This window comes from Hetaerina americana, unplaced genomic scaffold, assembly GCF_022747635.1.
Source record: "Hetaerina americana unplaced genomic scaffold, ioHetAmer1.1.p SCAF_4, whole genome shotgun sequence".
In the NCBI taxonomy this organism is placed as follows: Eukaryota; Metazoa; Arthropoda; class Insecta; order Odonata; family Calopterygidae; genus Hetaerina; species Hetaerina americana.
In genome coordinates, this window is record NW_027286985.1 from 74,221,096 (window position 1) to 74,235,018 (window position 13,923).

The window sequence follows — 13,923 nt, forward strand, 5'->3', positions numbered from 1 at the left end:
TATGGCACCCCCAGTATTCCATTCTTGCAACGATAGTAAGCATTTATTCCACTCGACGAAGGCAAACAAAGGTGTATCGTCTTTTCGTATTCCCGTATCAACGAAAAATGGAATTCTTATGCATAAATTTAGGGACAAGCAGATGCCCGAAGACCTCTGCTTTTCGCTTAACTATTCTTTCTTTTTATCGTCCTTCTCTAAATAATTTAGCAACGATTTTCCGATTCCTGCGTTGTAGGTTCAGCTGTTATAAAACATCCGCATTTTCTGTCCTATCCTTCCTGGGTATTAGGATAATAAAGCCGATTGCCATTTTTCCTGCTGCATTACTGTCACGGATCAATTTCTATAGCATATGCAGGGTCTTTTTTCCAGCAGTAACTCAAAAGGGATTTCGTCAATCCCTGGGGCTTATCCTTCCCATATATCCTCCACTGCAGCATTAAATTCTCATCTCAATACAGGTCCCATTTTCTATCTTTTTCAACAAAATATCCTCCCTCTTCTATTTTTTATTTGTCCTTTTTACCTTTGATGCTTCGTCTGATATTCCACCCTATTTTCATCGTTAATAGCCCAATTTTTGACCTTAGTGTTAAAAATTGAGGTGCATTTTATAAAATTCTCTCCGAACTGATTTCTAAGAGTGGTCTTCGGCCTTAGATACTCCCTATGAAATGTTAGTTTTTAACTTCTTTGCTTAAAATATGGAGGATTTTTACTACCTACTCCTTCAACATTGCCGTTTTACATATTTAGCTGAATTTTTCCCGGCTCGTTTTACCCTGAGACTAATTACTTAAATGATCGTGTTATATCCCTAATATCACTTTAATTTTGCATTTTTAATTTCCTAATATCCGATTAATTCTTAACTACTGATTGTTTGTTCGTAGCAAACGTATTTTGGGGATGCACTTGATGACAACTATGGCAATAATTTGGTATTCCTAAAGAAAATAGTTGATTAATTAGATAGAAAAGTTTCAAAAAAGAACCACTAATTTTGCAAAGTTATGTTGCGATAAGAAAGCGAGAGCAGCGCGGTTATTAGAGGAACTAGGATAGGAGTCATTCCAAGCAGGCATAAGGCGACATTAAGTTTGATGAAAAGATACAATGCAATCGATTTTACCAATGCCGCTGAAGAAATCATTAAAGCCCCTTATTGTATTGGAAAATTGGACCGTTTCCATTAGAAAGGAGAGAGATACCTGTAGACCGTCGGACTTGTGATTCAGTCCTTTCTTTTCTTGCACGAGTCTAAGTCGTGACAAAAACAAAGCTGAACGACGAAAAAGCAATCAATCGAATTGCAAAGTTGCGAGTCACATGCCTCGAACTCTTATTTTATGTATTTACTGAAGACTGGATACCAAATACCCCCAACCACATGCCTACTGAGCGTCTTGCAGGGTACAGCGTAGATATAGCTTATAAATCATGTTGAAAGGTTAGAAATCAATAAATCAATTAAAGGTCCATGTATAATATTTGGGTACTATCTTTATAATTGGTCGTACTGCTTGAGTACTCAATTCCTATTGACCTTAACGTAAGAATTGTGTTGCCATTTTTATAGCTATGTAATTTTCGAACTGTGCCAATAAGAAGATGAATTCATGTAAACATTGAGAAAAATCAATAATTTAAAAAAGTCAGAAAACAATATGAGGATTAAGTAATCAGCACGTAGTTAGAAATAATTTTCTTCTCAATAATGTATCCTGTGCATAAGTATGCTACCTCTGTCGTATTGGTTAAATTTATAAACCAGGATTTGAATACAAGGGGAAAAATGTTTTAATTTATTTTCCAATGATATTGGGATTCGATTTCAAGGGTTTTCGACTGATGTAGGTTCTTTCCTCAGTTGTCAGTTTATTGATCCACTTCTTTAACACGAATTGGTAGTTTTTAAGGTAATGCTACCATGAATAAAGTGATTGGCTGGCCTCATCTTAATTTTGCCCATAAATTTGCTTTGGAAGTTAATCCAGTTACCAACTCCAAAATGGTAATGTGAAGCATTCTCTTTTGTCAATGGCTTCCGCAATGGAAATGCTTCAAAGAAAGGAAGAGCTTGAAAGAAGGTATTTCCTTCTCCTTCCAAACCTTCCTTGTAAACAGATACATAGGGTACATGTTATAAAAGGATTCCTAATTTCGCTTCAGTTTCCCTGTATTACTTAAAATACAATAAAATTATACAGATGGATACGTTATATTGAAACACAAAATAAAGTAATAGATGAGATACGTAAGTTATTCGATGATTATCTTGCTTACAATATTTGTACTCACATCCTTAGCAAAACATATTGTTACTTATTAAAGATTGACCCGACAGATTCCTGAGATATACCGGATATGTTACAGTTTTAACTATCACTATCAACACATATTGAACTAATTGAACAGGTATATTTTCTACCGATGCAATCGTGGTGCTAAAAATAATAATAGCTGAATTATTCACTTTTGAAATTTACAATGTTATTTATGTATTTTAACTTAAAATAACAATTATTTACCATTTTATTTGCACCATAAACAGACTTTACATTCTATTTATCAATTCGTGTATACCTATGCAATAAGGTCACCTGTAATCAAGGTTAATTAATGAATGTCATTTATTAGGAAGCAATTCGTGTATTTATGCTAAAATCATCAACATTTGTTGCATAACTACAACCATTTTATGTAAATAGTTGTAGTTATGCTTAAGGCAAAATAACATCATCTCACGCATTTCGGTTTACGTTAAAGTCATGCAGTGCCAAATTTCATGTCTGAGTTTTTCATACATTAGGCACTTCTCTATTCTGAGCTTAGCGGTGTATTGTGTTAGGCAGGTACTACATAGATTAGTTCTTGATTCTCCTATTTTATTGAGGTGATGTTCAAAATTTCTGTGGCCTGATAGGTTGTGTCGCTTTATTAGTTAGCTTAAATTTTATCTTCAACCTTTCAATGACGTGACCATAAATGGGTCACCTTAAATTTTGAAAAAAAGTACGTTTGATAAAAAAAATCAGCAACAAAAAGAAGTTTGATCCCACAATGCAATTCAAAATAGTGCGATCGAAGGTAAAAGCATCGCGGTTCAATAGACAACTGAGAAAACTTTCCTCGTCTAGAGAGAGGTAAGGTCCCGGACGACGAAATTTCAGAATCGAGTCGCGTTTCGGTTTAATCCCGCTCCAGATGATGAAATACAGGCAAACCATGTTTCCTAAACGAAGAGAAACTGCTCTCCCCCGTTTTTTGGGGGAAAACATAGATATAGGGTGAGGAGATCGAGGAGAATGGGGTGAAAATGGGGTTTGGGGAGGGCGAAAGGGCCCCTACAGTGCCATTCATCCTTCATACAGCCCACTCACAAATCCAGTTGGCCTTTCCTTCGCATTCCCATCGACACCTGCGTTTAATTTTAAGGTAAGATGAACGGTATCTTCAAAATAAAGCATTTGACGATAATTGCTCGGACTACGTCATCGCTCATTCTAAGAATTCCTAAATTCATCAGAAGAATATACAGGCTATATTTCAATTGACGATTTGTAGGAAAATGTTAATAAAAGGTAAGAAGGAAATTTTACTCAAATTTAGTTGGGCAAAATTTGGTGTACGTGGAAAGTATTTGAGATCGAAAGAAAGAAAATGAAAAGCATGAAAGAAAACGTCATGTCAGGAATTGGAAAAAGTTGGAAGAAAATCCGTCAAATTTGTTGAAATATTCAATGAGAAGAAAATAAGCGTTGAGCATACATGTATTGGAGGAATCAAATTGGGAGCCCCTATATTCAGGAGGAGAGCTGGCAAGACCGGACACAGGAGATAAAAATTTTAGTAAGATGTAGGACACCTGAATCTCCTTGAGACAACGAAGGAATTGTCCTCAAACGAAATGCAGCCGTAACAAAATCAAACCCAAACATCCGAATACATTTCTTTTGATTAAAAATTTAATTATTTAGTCAACAATACATGATTTATATAGGCATTTATATTTGTATATTGGGCGGTAGTATAGGGGTATTCTAGAGGTAGCTGTGGTTCCGTTAGATTACATAATCTACACCTACATGTAATTAATACCCAGCAAGCCGCCGCAAAGGCGTGTGTCGGGGGCTGTTAGGGCAGCACCCGTAATTGACAAAAAATATCGCATGCAAGAGTCACGAAAAAAACATGGTATACATTCATGCAAAAAACCTTACACCCCACACACATGCAAACACACAAGCTACCAACTAACATCCACATGCACCTGCAAACATACTTGAAATCTTTGCAATGTTTTATTTAATTCCGACTGGTAAATTAAATATTTTTAATATTTCTAAAGTGACTTCGGTTTCTTGCAATTATTATTTCTGATAGTTCGGGGAAAAAATGAGTATTTTTATGTATCTGTACTGGACTCTATCTCCCTTATTTTATCATTGTAAGCGACTACTGACCAAAGAGCCCGGGATCGATTCCCAGGCAAGTCACTCTGGACACCCTTAGTCTTAGTGTCTTAGTGGGTACCAGTTCTTCCAGGGAAACCATAACCGGCTTCTGGGTTATTGTGTACATTTAGATGTAAGGTAACATCATCTCAGTTTTCCAACTTCCTTACTCTCATGAACTGCAGCATTTTTCTTTTGCAATATCGATTTTTAGAAATTACTCATTGAAAAAAAATTACGTACAGTTACTTCATGATACGAGACGAAATAATGCTCCATATTTAATTCTCTTATAATGTATTTCATCGAAATATTGGACATTTTAAATTAGATAAATGACGTGATACGCTGAAATAGAGAAGAAGAGAATTGAAATTCCCACGAAATTTTCGGAGCGTTTGGTATTTTTAAAATAAAATACATAATTCCAAAACCTTAAGGAGTAATTAAATCAAATTTGGTGTTTTGAATATCCGGTTCTTAAAAAGTACACGTTGATGGAATTTCAGAGAAAAATGGGAAAAATTACATTTTAAATCTGTGTGATTTGGCAAAACTATTTATTATATATACTATATATATTATATATAGTATATATATATATATATATTATATAAACTATTTGGCAAATCTATTAGAAGGTGTCGGAGGGTTACTTCGAAAATTAAAATGGGAGCCGCTCCATTTCCAAAAGGAGCAAGACATATTGACGTATGAATTAATTTAAAAGGCACCAAGCACTAAGCACAAAAATGACACACCGTTTAAATAATTGATAGCTTGAGTTATTTTGGGAGTACCGAAAACACCAAATCACACTTTTGAAAAATTAGCGACAAGTAGCGGATCAAGGGAAAGCCGAATGGCAATAAAATTATTTTACTCACCATTTGGTGAGCAAAATGGTGATCTTGAAAAAGAAGTATGTTCGCATTTTCACCAATGACATTAACCAGAAATACTTTCATCAAAAACTCAACCCCAACTTCATGATTTTACGGTTATAAACATTCATGAGTATCATTTAATGCTCAATCATGGAATCTGTCATTATTAGCGATTAATGAGAGAAATATTAAATGCAGATAAGCGCAAATTTCTCCAAATATGGAATCAAGAGTTCCGTAGAAATAGTATACATTGACTTGAAGGATGAGAGAAGCGGATCTGCTGTAAAAAAGATAAAAATTGATAGACGCATAGCTAGAACTGACTGGGTTACAATTCGAACTGTACGATAAAATTTTATATTCATACTTAATGTATCCTGCTACACCAATGTCTGGTGACCCAACAAGCCCTCGTGACTGTTTGCGGAGGAATATTTAAATGTACTCGTGTATATTGCTAACCTATTAGTCCAGCGGATTGAAAAGTTTGGGTGTATGTAGGTGATTTAAGTTTTCTCTCATATATGAGGAACAAAGTTGAATGGAACCTTACCGGTAGTAGTCAGGAACGTCGGGTATCGTACCAAATTCCTCGGAAACATCCAAGAAGATAATAGAGCACTTCGTTATAAACCGCGAAAAGCTTTAACGCAGCAAATAAGATTCAAATGGAATGAAGTGAATAAAGGGCACGTGCCGCGTTCTTTGGCATGAATCATGGGGTCGACTGTAGGTAGAGTGCCACAGGCATTTCAAGGCCCTTACTTTTCTCAAAAGAGGGAGGGATGAGGGGATGATCGAGCGAAGAGGTGGAGGAATAATGGAATGGATGAATCGAGGGGATTTGGAGATCTGGGCGGTAGGCGGGAGTCGCGTGGCCCATTGGTCGTGTGGAACGCATATGTAGAGTTAGTGACACGGGCACGGACCAGAGGGGAGGGCGGGCAGGTAGAGGAGGGGAAAAGAAAGGACCGGGGATCCTCCTCCATCTCAAGAAAAAACGGTGCCCCTTAAGAAACCACACTCCACTCCCCCCCCCCGCTCCCATTTTTGGGGAAGAGAATGCATGCCTCGACGTCCTTGTAAGCCGACCCCGTTAAGGCAAAAGATCCCACCCCTCCAAACTTCACCCTCGCCCTCCGCACCCCCTCCCGGCTGTTAACGCCATAGGAAATTCTGTCATCCTCCCCACCCCACCTCCTCGGTTTCCCGTCCCCTTTGCAGTGAGTAGGACAAAAGGATTGAAAAAAGAGGGATGGAGGGTGGGACGGACGTGCAAATGCTCAGTTAAGAATTTTTTCATTCCACCCTACTGTGCTCATCCCAAACCTCCTTCGCAACCCCACCTCCTTTACTGCACTAAAAGAAGGGGAAAAATATATATATCTGTGTGTGGGTACCTAGCCTTCGGGTCTCGAAATGAGGTCGACCCTCCTCCGCCCAGGAAAAGATCCTTCGTCAATGCCCCGGATACATATGGGGAGGGATGAGATAAGGGGAAGGAAGGGACAACACCATCCGCTCGCTAGCACACAAAAGGGAAATAAAATCCAGACTCCATCATCCCTTTTTTCTAGCGCGGACTGTCAGTCCCACTTCCCTTATTTTAACGAGGGGGTGGGAGGGAGGGCGATGTAAAAAGAATAGGGATACCGAGTGGTTCCCCTCCCCTCGCCCCCACCCCTCCACCAAAATAAAACCTCTCTACATTCCTACGTGATCCTATTTTCACACTCGTGACCGGGATTCCATCCTTACTTCTTCCCAAAAAGGGAGATGCATGACGCTCTTCATTGTACCAAAAATTTTTAAGGGACTCGATCGGAATCCGAATTCCTTCATCAGGCGGAAATCGAACCAATATTCCTCTCATGGAACCTGAAAGACGGGAGTGGCATGATCCAGATGTAATGACCAAAAACCCATGGAGATACGTTAACCCCTTCTTGAGTGGAATAGCGAATTTAGCCACGGGCAGAAAATTGACAAAACGTTTGCACCGCTTTGATTTCCATGATTACCGAAAAAATGAATTCCAAAATCCCCGTCGATTGCCTGAGTAAAACGGTGACCGCGAACACAAACATCATGATTCTGTTCGGGCGGCAAATAAATAACAGGCGTTAAAACGATCGGGAAAACAAACAATATTAATGAAATGCAGTTATTGATGTAGCTTGTATCCGTAAGGTAACATGTCGATGGACGCGAAAAATAATCTTAAAAAAGTAAAGTTATCGTTGTGTTCAACGAAATCAAAGTGAAGTAAGATATAAGATGGGCATCAAATGTGTTCGCCATGGATTTCGAACAAAGCACAATTCTTCTTAACTCGTGTATTCGTAAATAGAATAGAAACATGCATACATGCACAGAGTATGATTTAGAAAAATTATATATTGGCAGTATTACAAAAAGACCTAACCGAAACTAAAAAGAATGATATTAAATGGGAGTGATTCTGCCTTAATGTTTTCCACTTTGCAAATCTAATGTTAAAATCTAAACTGGAGAAATTTAAACGTTAAATTTAAATGAAATTTAACTCATAATGGTGCCATTTCTAAGTACGTAAAATGTGGATTACATCTTTTATCGAGATGTAAATATCAGAAAACACATTATCACACCTGAAAATATTTAGTTCATTTTACAACATTTATTTATACTCATTTAAGCTTTCTGTCAAAATGTTGCCTGTTTTTCCTTTAAATAATGCACACATGGCCGTTATTTTTAGCATTTTTATAATGTGTAAAATGAGTATGGCTTTTTATTTCTATTTTCCATAGTCACTTGTGCCTGGATGTAGACAGAGCTTTGTGCATAATATTTTTTTCTTCTGGCTTGTCGGTATGTCCTTTGAAATCTTCATCGCTACCTTTCAGAGCTTTTGTTTCCATAGAGTATAATACTCTTCGTTGCCCGGCATTTTTGTTTCTGTTAACTCGTTCGCAAACGCGGGAATATGGAGGAAGTCTTATAAAGTGTTAAGATGTGTGATTTTCAGTCGCGGCATGTAAGATAATCTCCAGGCGTTTTATTATTTGACATGTGTTTACATATGCACATACGCACATATAAGTAGAGTATTTCTTTGGTTAATATTGCGAATTGGCTTTTATTTATCTCATTTATTTGTTTTTGCATTTTTCATTTTTTCTTTAGTGCCGTTGGCGAGTAGATGGATGCAAACTATAAATTACAGATTCAAGTGGGATGTGGAAGGAGCTATTCCATGATAACAGAGGCGAAAACTATTGCAATTTTCCATTTTATAAAGATTTATTTCCGACTAGTATGGATTCAACATAATTTTCAGACTTGGATACATATTGGATACATTACGGCACCATTCTATTGAGTGCCTGGCAAAGATACTAAGCCGCATGGTGAAGAATTATTGTCCGCGGTCGATATCCAGTGACGCAGATCGTCGTATAAAAACACGCATACCCGTGTCATTACTGCGTTTCATGAATACATTTTTCAAAATCGGTTTGACTGTTTAAAACTTTTGGGAAGGAAAATTAAAGAAACTTATGGCGGATCAATTTCCAATTTTCAAAAATTTTTATTTGCTCTGCACAAGGTTTAAAATTCAGATGAGATTCCTGAGCTAGAATGACCTTGAGAGAGAGAAGGGGAGAAAATTAAAATTTACGGAGGACTCGTGAAACCGGGTGTCAACCTTATCGCGAAAAATCGCCTTCCAGAATTTTTGATCTTTGATTTATGGCGTGCTTTCCCGAAGGTAGAACCTGTGGTCACTAAACCAACGCTCCCGCCATTTAGTCACTAGATCGCCATGCCACGCACAAAGGAAGAATTCTCCCATTGTGTCTGTATTCTGGATGGCACTCATCGCGGAATTGTTATAGTGCTTGTTTTTGCATGATGATTTCACTCGTAATTGAAAGCACGGGCAAAATCACGTTTTCCAATTCACCCACTTTCTGCGTTTCCTTTCCCTCCCGTTCCTCTCCCGCTTGTTATTTAAAATTCCCAGCACTCCGCTTTCATTTCCAGTGCCGCGCCTCCCTCGCACTGAAAATTAAATCCGCCTCCTGTCCATCTCCCTCCCCTTTGTATTCCAATCTGGGTGCATTGCACTTTTGTACGGCGTCGTCGCAGCAATGCCTACGGCGGCCGGCCTCACCGCTTTCAGTGGAGGAGGGGGAGCGGATGAAGTCGTACGTGAGCAACCCTCGCCACCCGATCCGATCCTTCCTCTCAGTGGTGATGATGCACCACAGCCAATGGAGCACAAAGGGAACTCCTCTCAATTCTCTCCTCTCCCTCCGCGAGAAGCAAAAGTCTGCGTTCCGGGTTTTCGGAAGCTCTCGTGGCATAATGCACAGGGTAAGGTGCAGGCATATCTCTCCCTCTCTCTCATTGTGAGGTCTCCCTCAGTGTACTTTTTGCTCAAGTTCGTTTTTACATTTTTTTAAACTTCCCAGTACGAGATGAAAATACGTTTCTTTCTTGATTTGATTATTTATCGGTAGGCAATAGAGAATTTTTTTGAGTACGTTATTTTTTCTTAATTATTATTACAGGTCGTTCCTTCGATGAGAGAAATATCGAGTTGGATTTATTCTCGGTGTTTCGCCCGTTTGCGACAACGTTGCTTATTATTACTATTACTTTCACGATTTCTGTTTGTCTAGGAGAGAACGAATGTTTATATCTACCTGTATTGGAGTCTCTCTCCTTTCTCTTATATTTGTGGTCTTAGCCTCCCAAATAGTGTGGGGCCATAATAACTTCCTTTGTGTCATAGTTAAACTCGTGTGCTCTGAACCTTGTCTAGAGTTTCATTTGTTCTCTACGCGTTTCATGCGGCTCCCGGCCTAGTTTCTCTTAAAGGCCCATCAAGCTCGTCTTCTTATCATAGTAATTATTTACGAATCCAGCGGATTTTCTCAGAACTATATCTAATTATTTTAACAAGGCTTTCTCGCAAGATTCAGAAATACTTGAAACGTATTCGAAATGGGGCCTAACTAAAGCAAAATAACACCTCTCTCTATCTTTTGCATCACATTTTTCCGCCGCACGTTTAATGAAGCCGAGTTTCAGGCGAATCCGCATGCCCGCATTCATAAGGGAGAATAATTAAATTAGGTAGGCATAAAAAATACAATGTGGCAAAGTCAAGGGTATTTTAAAAATAAATCTTGAGTAAAGGACGGAGAAAAATATTTGTGCAAGCGAAATTATCTATTGATGTAATCGATGAGGGTCTAAGAAAGGACTTAGAGAAAATATTTCGCGTAAATTTGAGGTTTCCAAATTGCGGCTGCATATGAATTATTGGGGAGACAAGGAGACAATCACTGAACAATCAAATATGCTATAGAAGGAGAGGATGCTGCTGAAGGGAATTCGAGAAGTTGCGTGCAAAAGAAAAGTTTTCAGAGAATATTTTGAGATGAATCAGAATGTTGAAAACCAACGTCAAACAAGGGAAACGTTGGGTAAGCGCGGAAGGTTAATGAAATATATTAATTTACTATAGACTTTGTTTTTGGGGTAAATGAATGGACGCAGATTTAGAGACATTTCAGATATGTGCATGGTGGAGAACGGAAAAAATAATTTGGATCAAGAGGAAGGCAAACGTTGAGGTTTTAAGCATGGTAGGTGAAGAGAGCAAGTTAGTGAGGGAAAGTCCAAAAAAGACAGAGGAAGTTTGTGGAGGAATTAATGAAAGGTAGTGGTCTACTGAAGGCATTGATGAAATGGAGAACTTCAGACAAACGAGGTAGAGAAGGAAGATAGCAGGTTTTCTAAACAGCATGAAGGCTGGCAGAAGTTACGAAGCAATAAAGAAATAAATAACGTTGGGCAAAGAAAGAGTTATTGCAATACTTATAGCCGAATAATCGTTAGGGACCGTAGGAAACCTAGCTTCAAATAGTTATAATACTTTGAATGGATATTACGTAGAATGAATAGGTTAGAATGTATCACGTGTTGAAGAGAGAAAAAGAGATTTAGGGAAGGAGTTAATACTTAGGACGAGTGCTTGGTACGGAATGGTTTTTTGGGTATCCAAAATCTACCTGTAATTTGCAGACTGCCAGCAAAGATAATAATGATAATGTCTTACCCCGTAGTAATAACCCTGATGATATGAGGATTTTTGACGTCAGATCACGGATCACGACGGCTTTTGATGTTATTCGAGTTCCCAAATTCATGCTTATGTGTCGGATAATTCGATGTTCTCTCTTTGCTTTTGTGGTCTCCGATGAAAATGCATACCTATTACTCAACTGTATAGCCTTGTTAAGTTTTTAAGACCGAGGTTATGAGATATTTCCATAATGAAAATAAATTCCAATGGTAGGCTCTTTACGTTTTGGATTTTTGTGGGTCTCCTTTCTACCCACCCATCACTTAATCCCTTGACCACATAGATTTTAATTGGATGTCTCTCGATATCCGTCCCTCATAAATCTTCATTGGATTTTGTTTATATTTATTGAGGTTTTATCCATCGTTCATTGTAATCCTCTGACTCTAGTTCCGCCAGGGAACACACGCCCAATTATTTTGTTCATTATTGTCCGCATCCTCGCGAAGTTAGGAATGGAGACAGTAAGAGAAATAGCTATAGAAAATGCTAATTTTGTAGCTCCTGATTTCCCTGCACATAGGTGAGATCCGCTTATTATTCGAAGAAATCTTTTCGTGGATTATTTTAATCCAGTTCTAATGCTTTACTTTCGAAATGGCTTCACGAGCAATCTACAGTAATCGTTGCCTATTCTCACTCGTAAATATCGAAAAACAATTATGGGGAAGCACAGTTGTCACGAAGCATGAACACACATTCGATTCAACGTTTACAAACATAATTTTCGAGATCTGCCCGATACCTAATTTAGTTTTCAACCTCAGCTTTTTTTGACCTGCACTAATGACTGTCATTTCCCAAAATTTCGCGTCTCCGTAGCAATTGTTTCCGCAGTGTTGTTCTTCCTTCGCACGGATTCCTGGTGGAGTGAGAGCTGTTTTCTATGATTTTATCGAGAAATGGAGGTGGAGTGGAGGATTTGGCGTTAAGATAAGAATCCCCAGCGCTTTATGAGACGGGCATAAAGTAGCAGACATTGCCCCCGGTCATTATTCCTGGAAAACCTGATGTTTAACCAACCCAGATGACTTTTCGGTTCATTTATTTCCGTGCACACTCTCCAGAGATATTTCGAACCATTGCCCTCTAACTACTTATACCTCCCATCATACTTCCGGTGCCTATCATCCTACTAATGTTTTTGTACATTTGTCCGAAACTAACTGATTTTGCTCATTAATTTCAGTAGTGATTCTCCTGGATCCCAAGTTTCCTCTTTATCTATTCCATCAGATTACGTGTCTTATTCAAAATGGATATCCTGTACATGTTTAATTACACAAGAGGGCGAGAAAGAGGGAAAACTAATTTAATTTTTGCACCCATAGCTCGAAATTTTGTTGTCATATCTTAAACTTCAAAGATTTGAATTTATTTCTTATTATAACGACCGAATGTTAACAGTAATTAATTCATCACGTACGGAAGACTATTAGAACCCTAAAAGCGTAAGTTAGAACAATCCGGTAGGGGAAGAGCATCTGCATCACTGCCCCTGGCTTCCAGAATTACATAAAATATCCCTTCTTTTTTACCTCCATCCTCCTCGAATACTCGTACTTCCTCTCCTCGGCCACAATAATAGTTCCTCCTCACGTAAACCCTCTTGCCCCTCGCCCAAACCTTCCTCCCGGTCTAGTCGCGCCTTCCTCCTCCGAGAAAATAGGTACGTGTATACAAAAAAGGCGGTTCGTGGATTTGAAGGGGGATTGGAGGTGGGCTCTTCTCTAGAGAGACGTCCCACCCCAAAGCATCTGTCCCAACACCTCACCCGCACTGCCCTACAAAGACCTCCGACCCTCGAAAACACTTCCCCTCCCGTCTTGACTCCATTCATTGCTTTCCTTCTCCATCCCCTGCGCCCTATAGGCCGCCTTTCCCTTCCCCAGGCACCCCCTCCCGTCCTCCTCCCCAACCTCTATGCCACTCTCCCCTCGCACTCACCCCCCACTTCCCTGGAGTGGGGGGTACGGAGAGGAGGAATTCCGCCGCTCCACTGCGATCGACTCCCGTGAGGCAGCCGTGCGATGGGGGAAGGGCACGTTCTTTCCGGTCCCTCACGGAGAAAGGACTGGCCGCCAGCGAGATAGTTGACGGGTCAAAAAGTGGAACGGACGACGTCTTAATAATACGAGCGAAAATTTAGGGCACGTAGAGTGCAAAGATGACACTCCAGCGTCGGAAATATTGATTTGCATGGACTTCAATGAATGCCCCTTGAGGAAGAATTGGTCATTGGAACCGTGCACGGTCAATTCCGCCATTTTGATGGAACACTGGAAATAAACGCATTCTTACGTTCAAATGCGTCAATTTTTTAATATAATTGTGTCACTACTTACTCCTCAATCATAAGGAATCTTCCTTGGCTTACTAGTACTTTGACTTTTCCGCCACCCACTATGACCTTTCTCACTCCCATACTTTC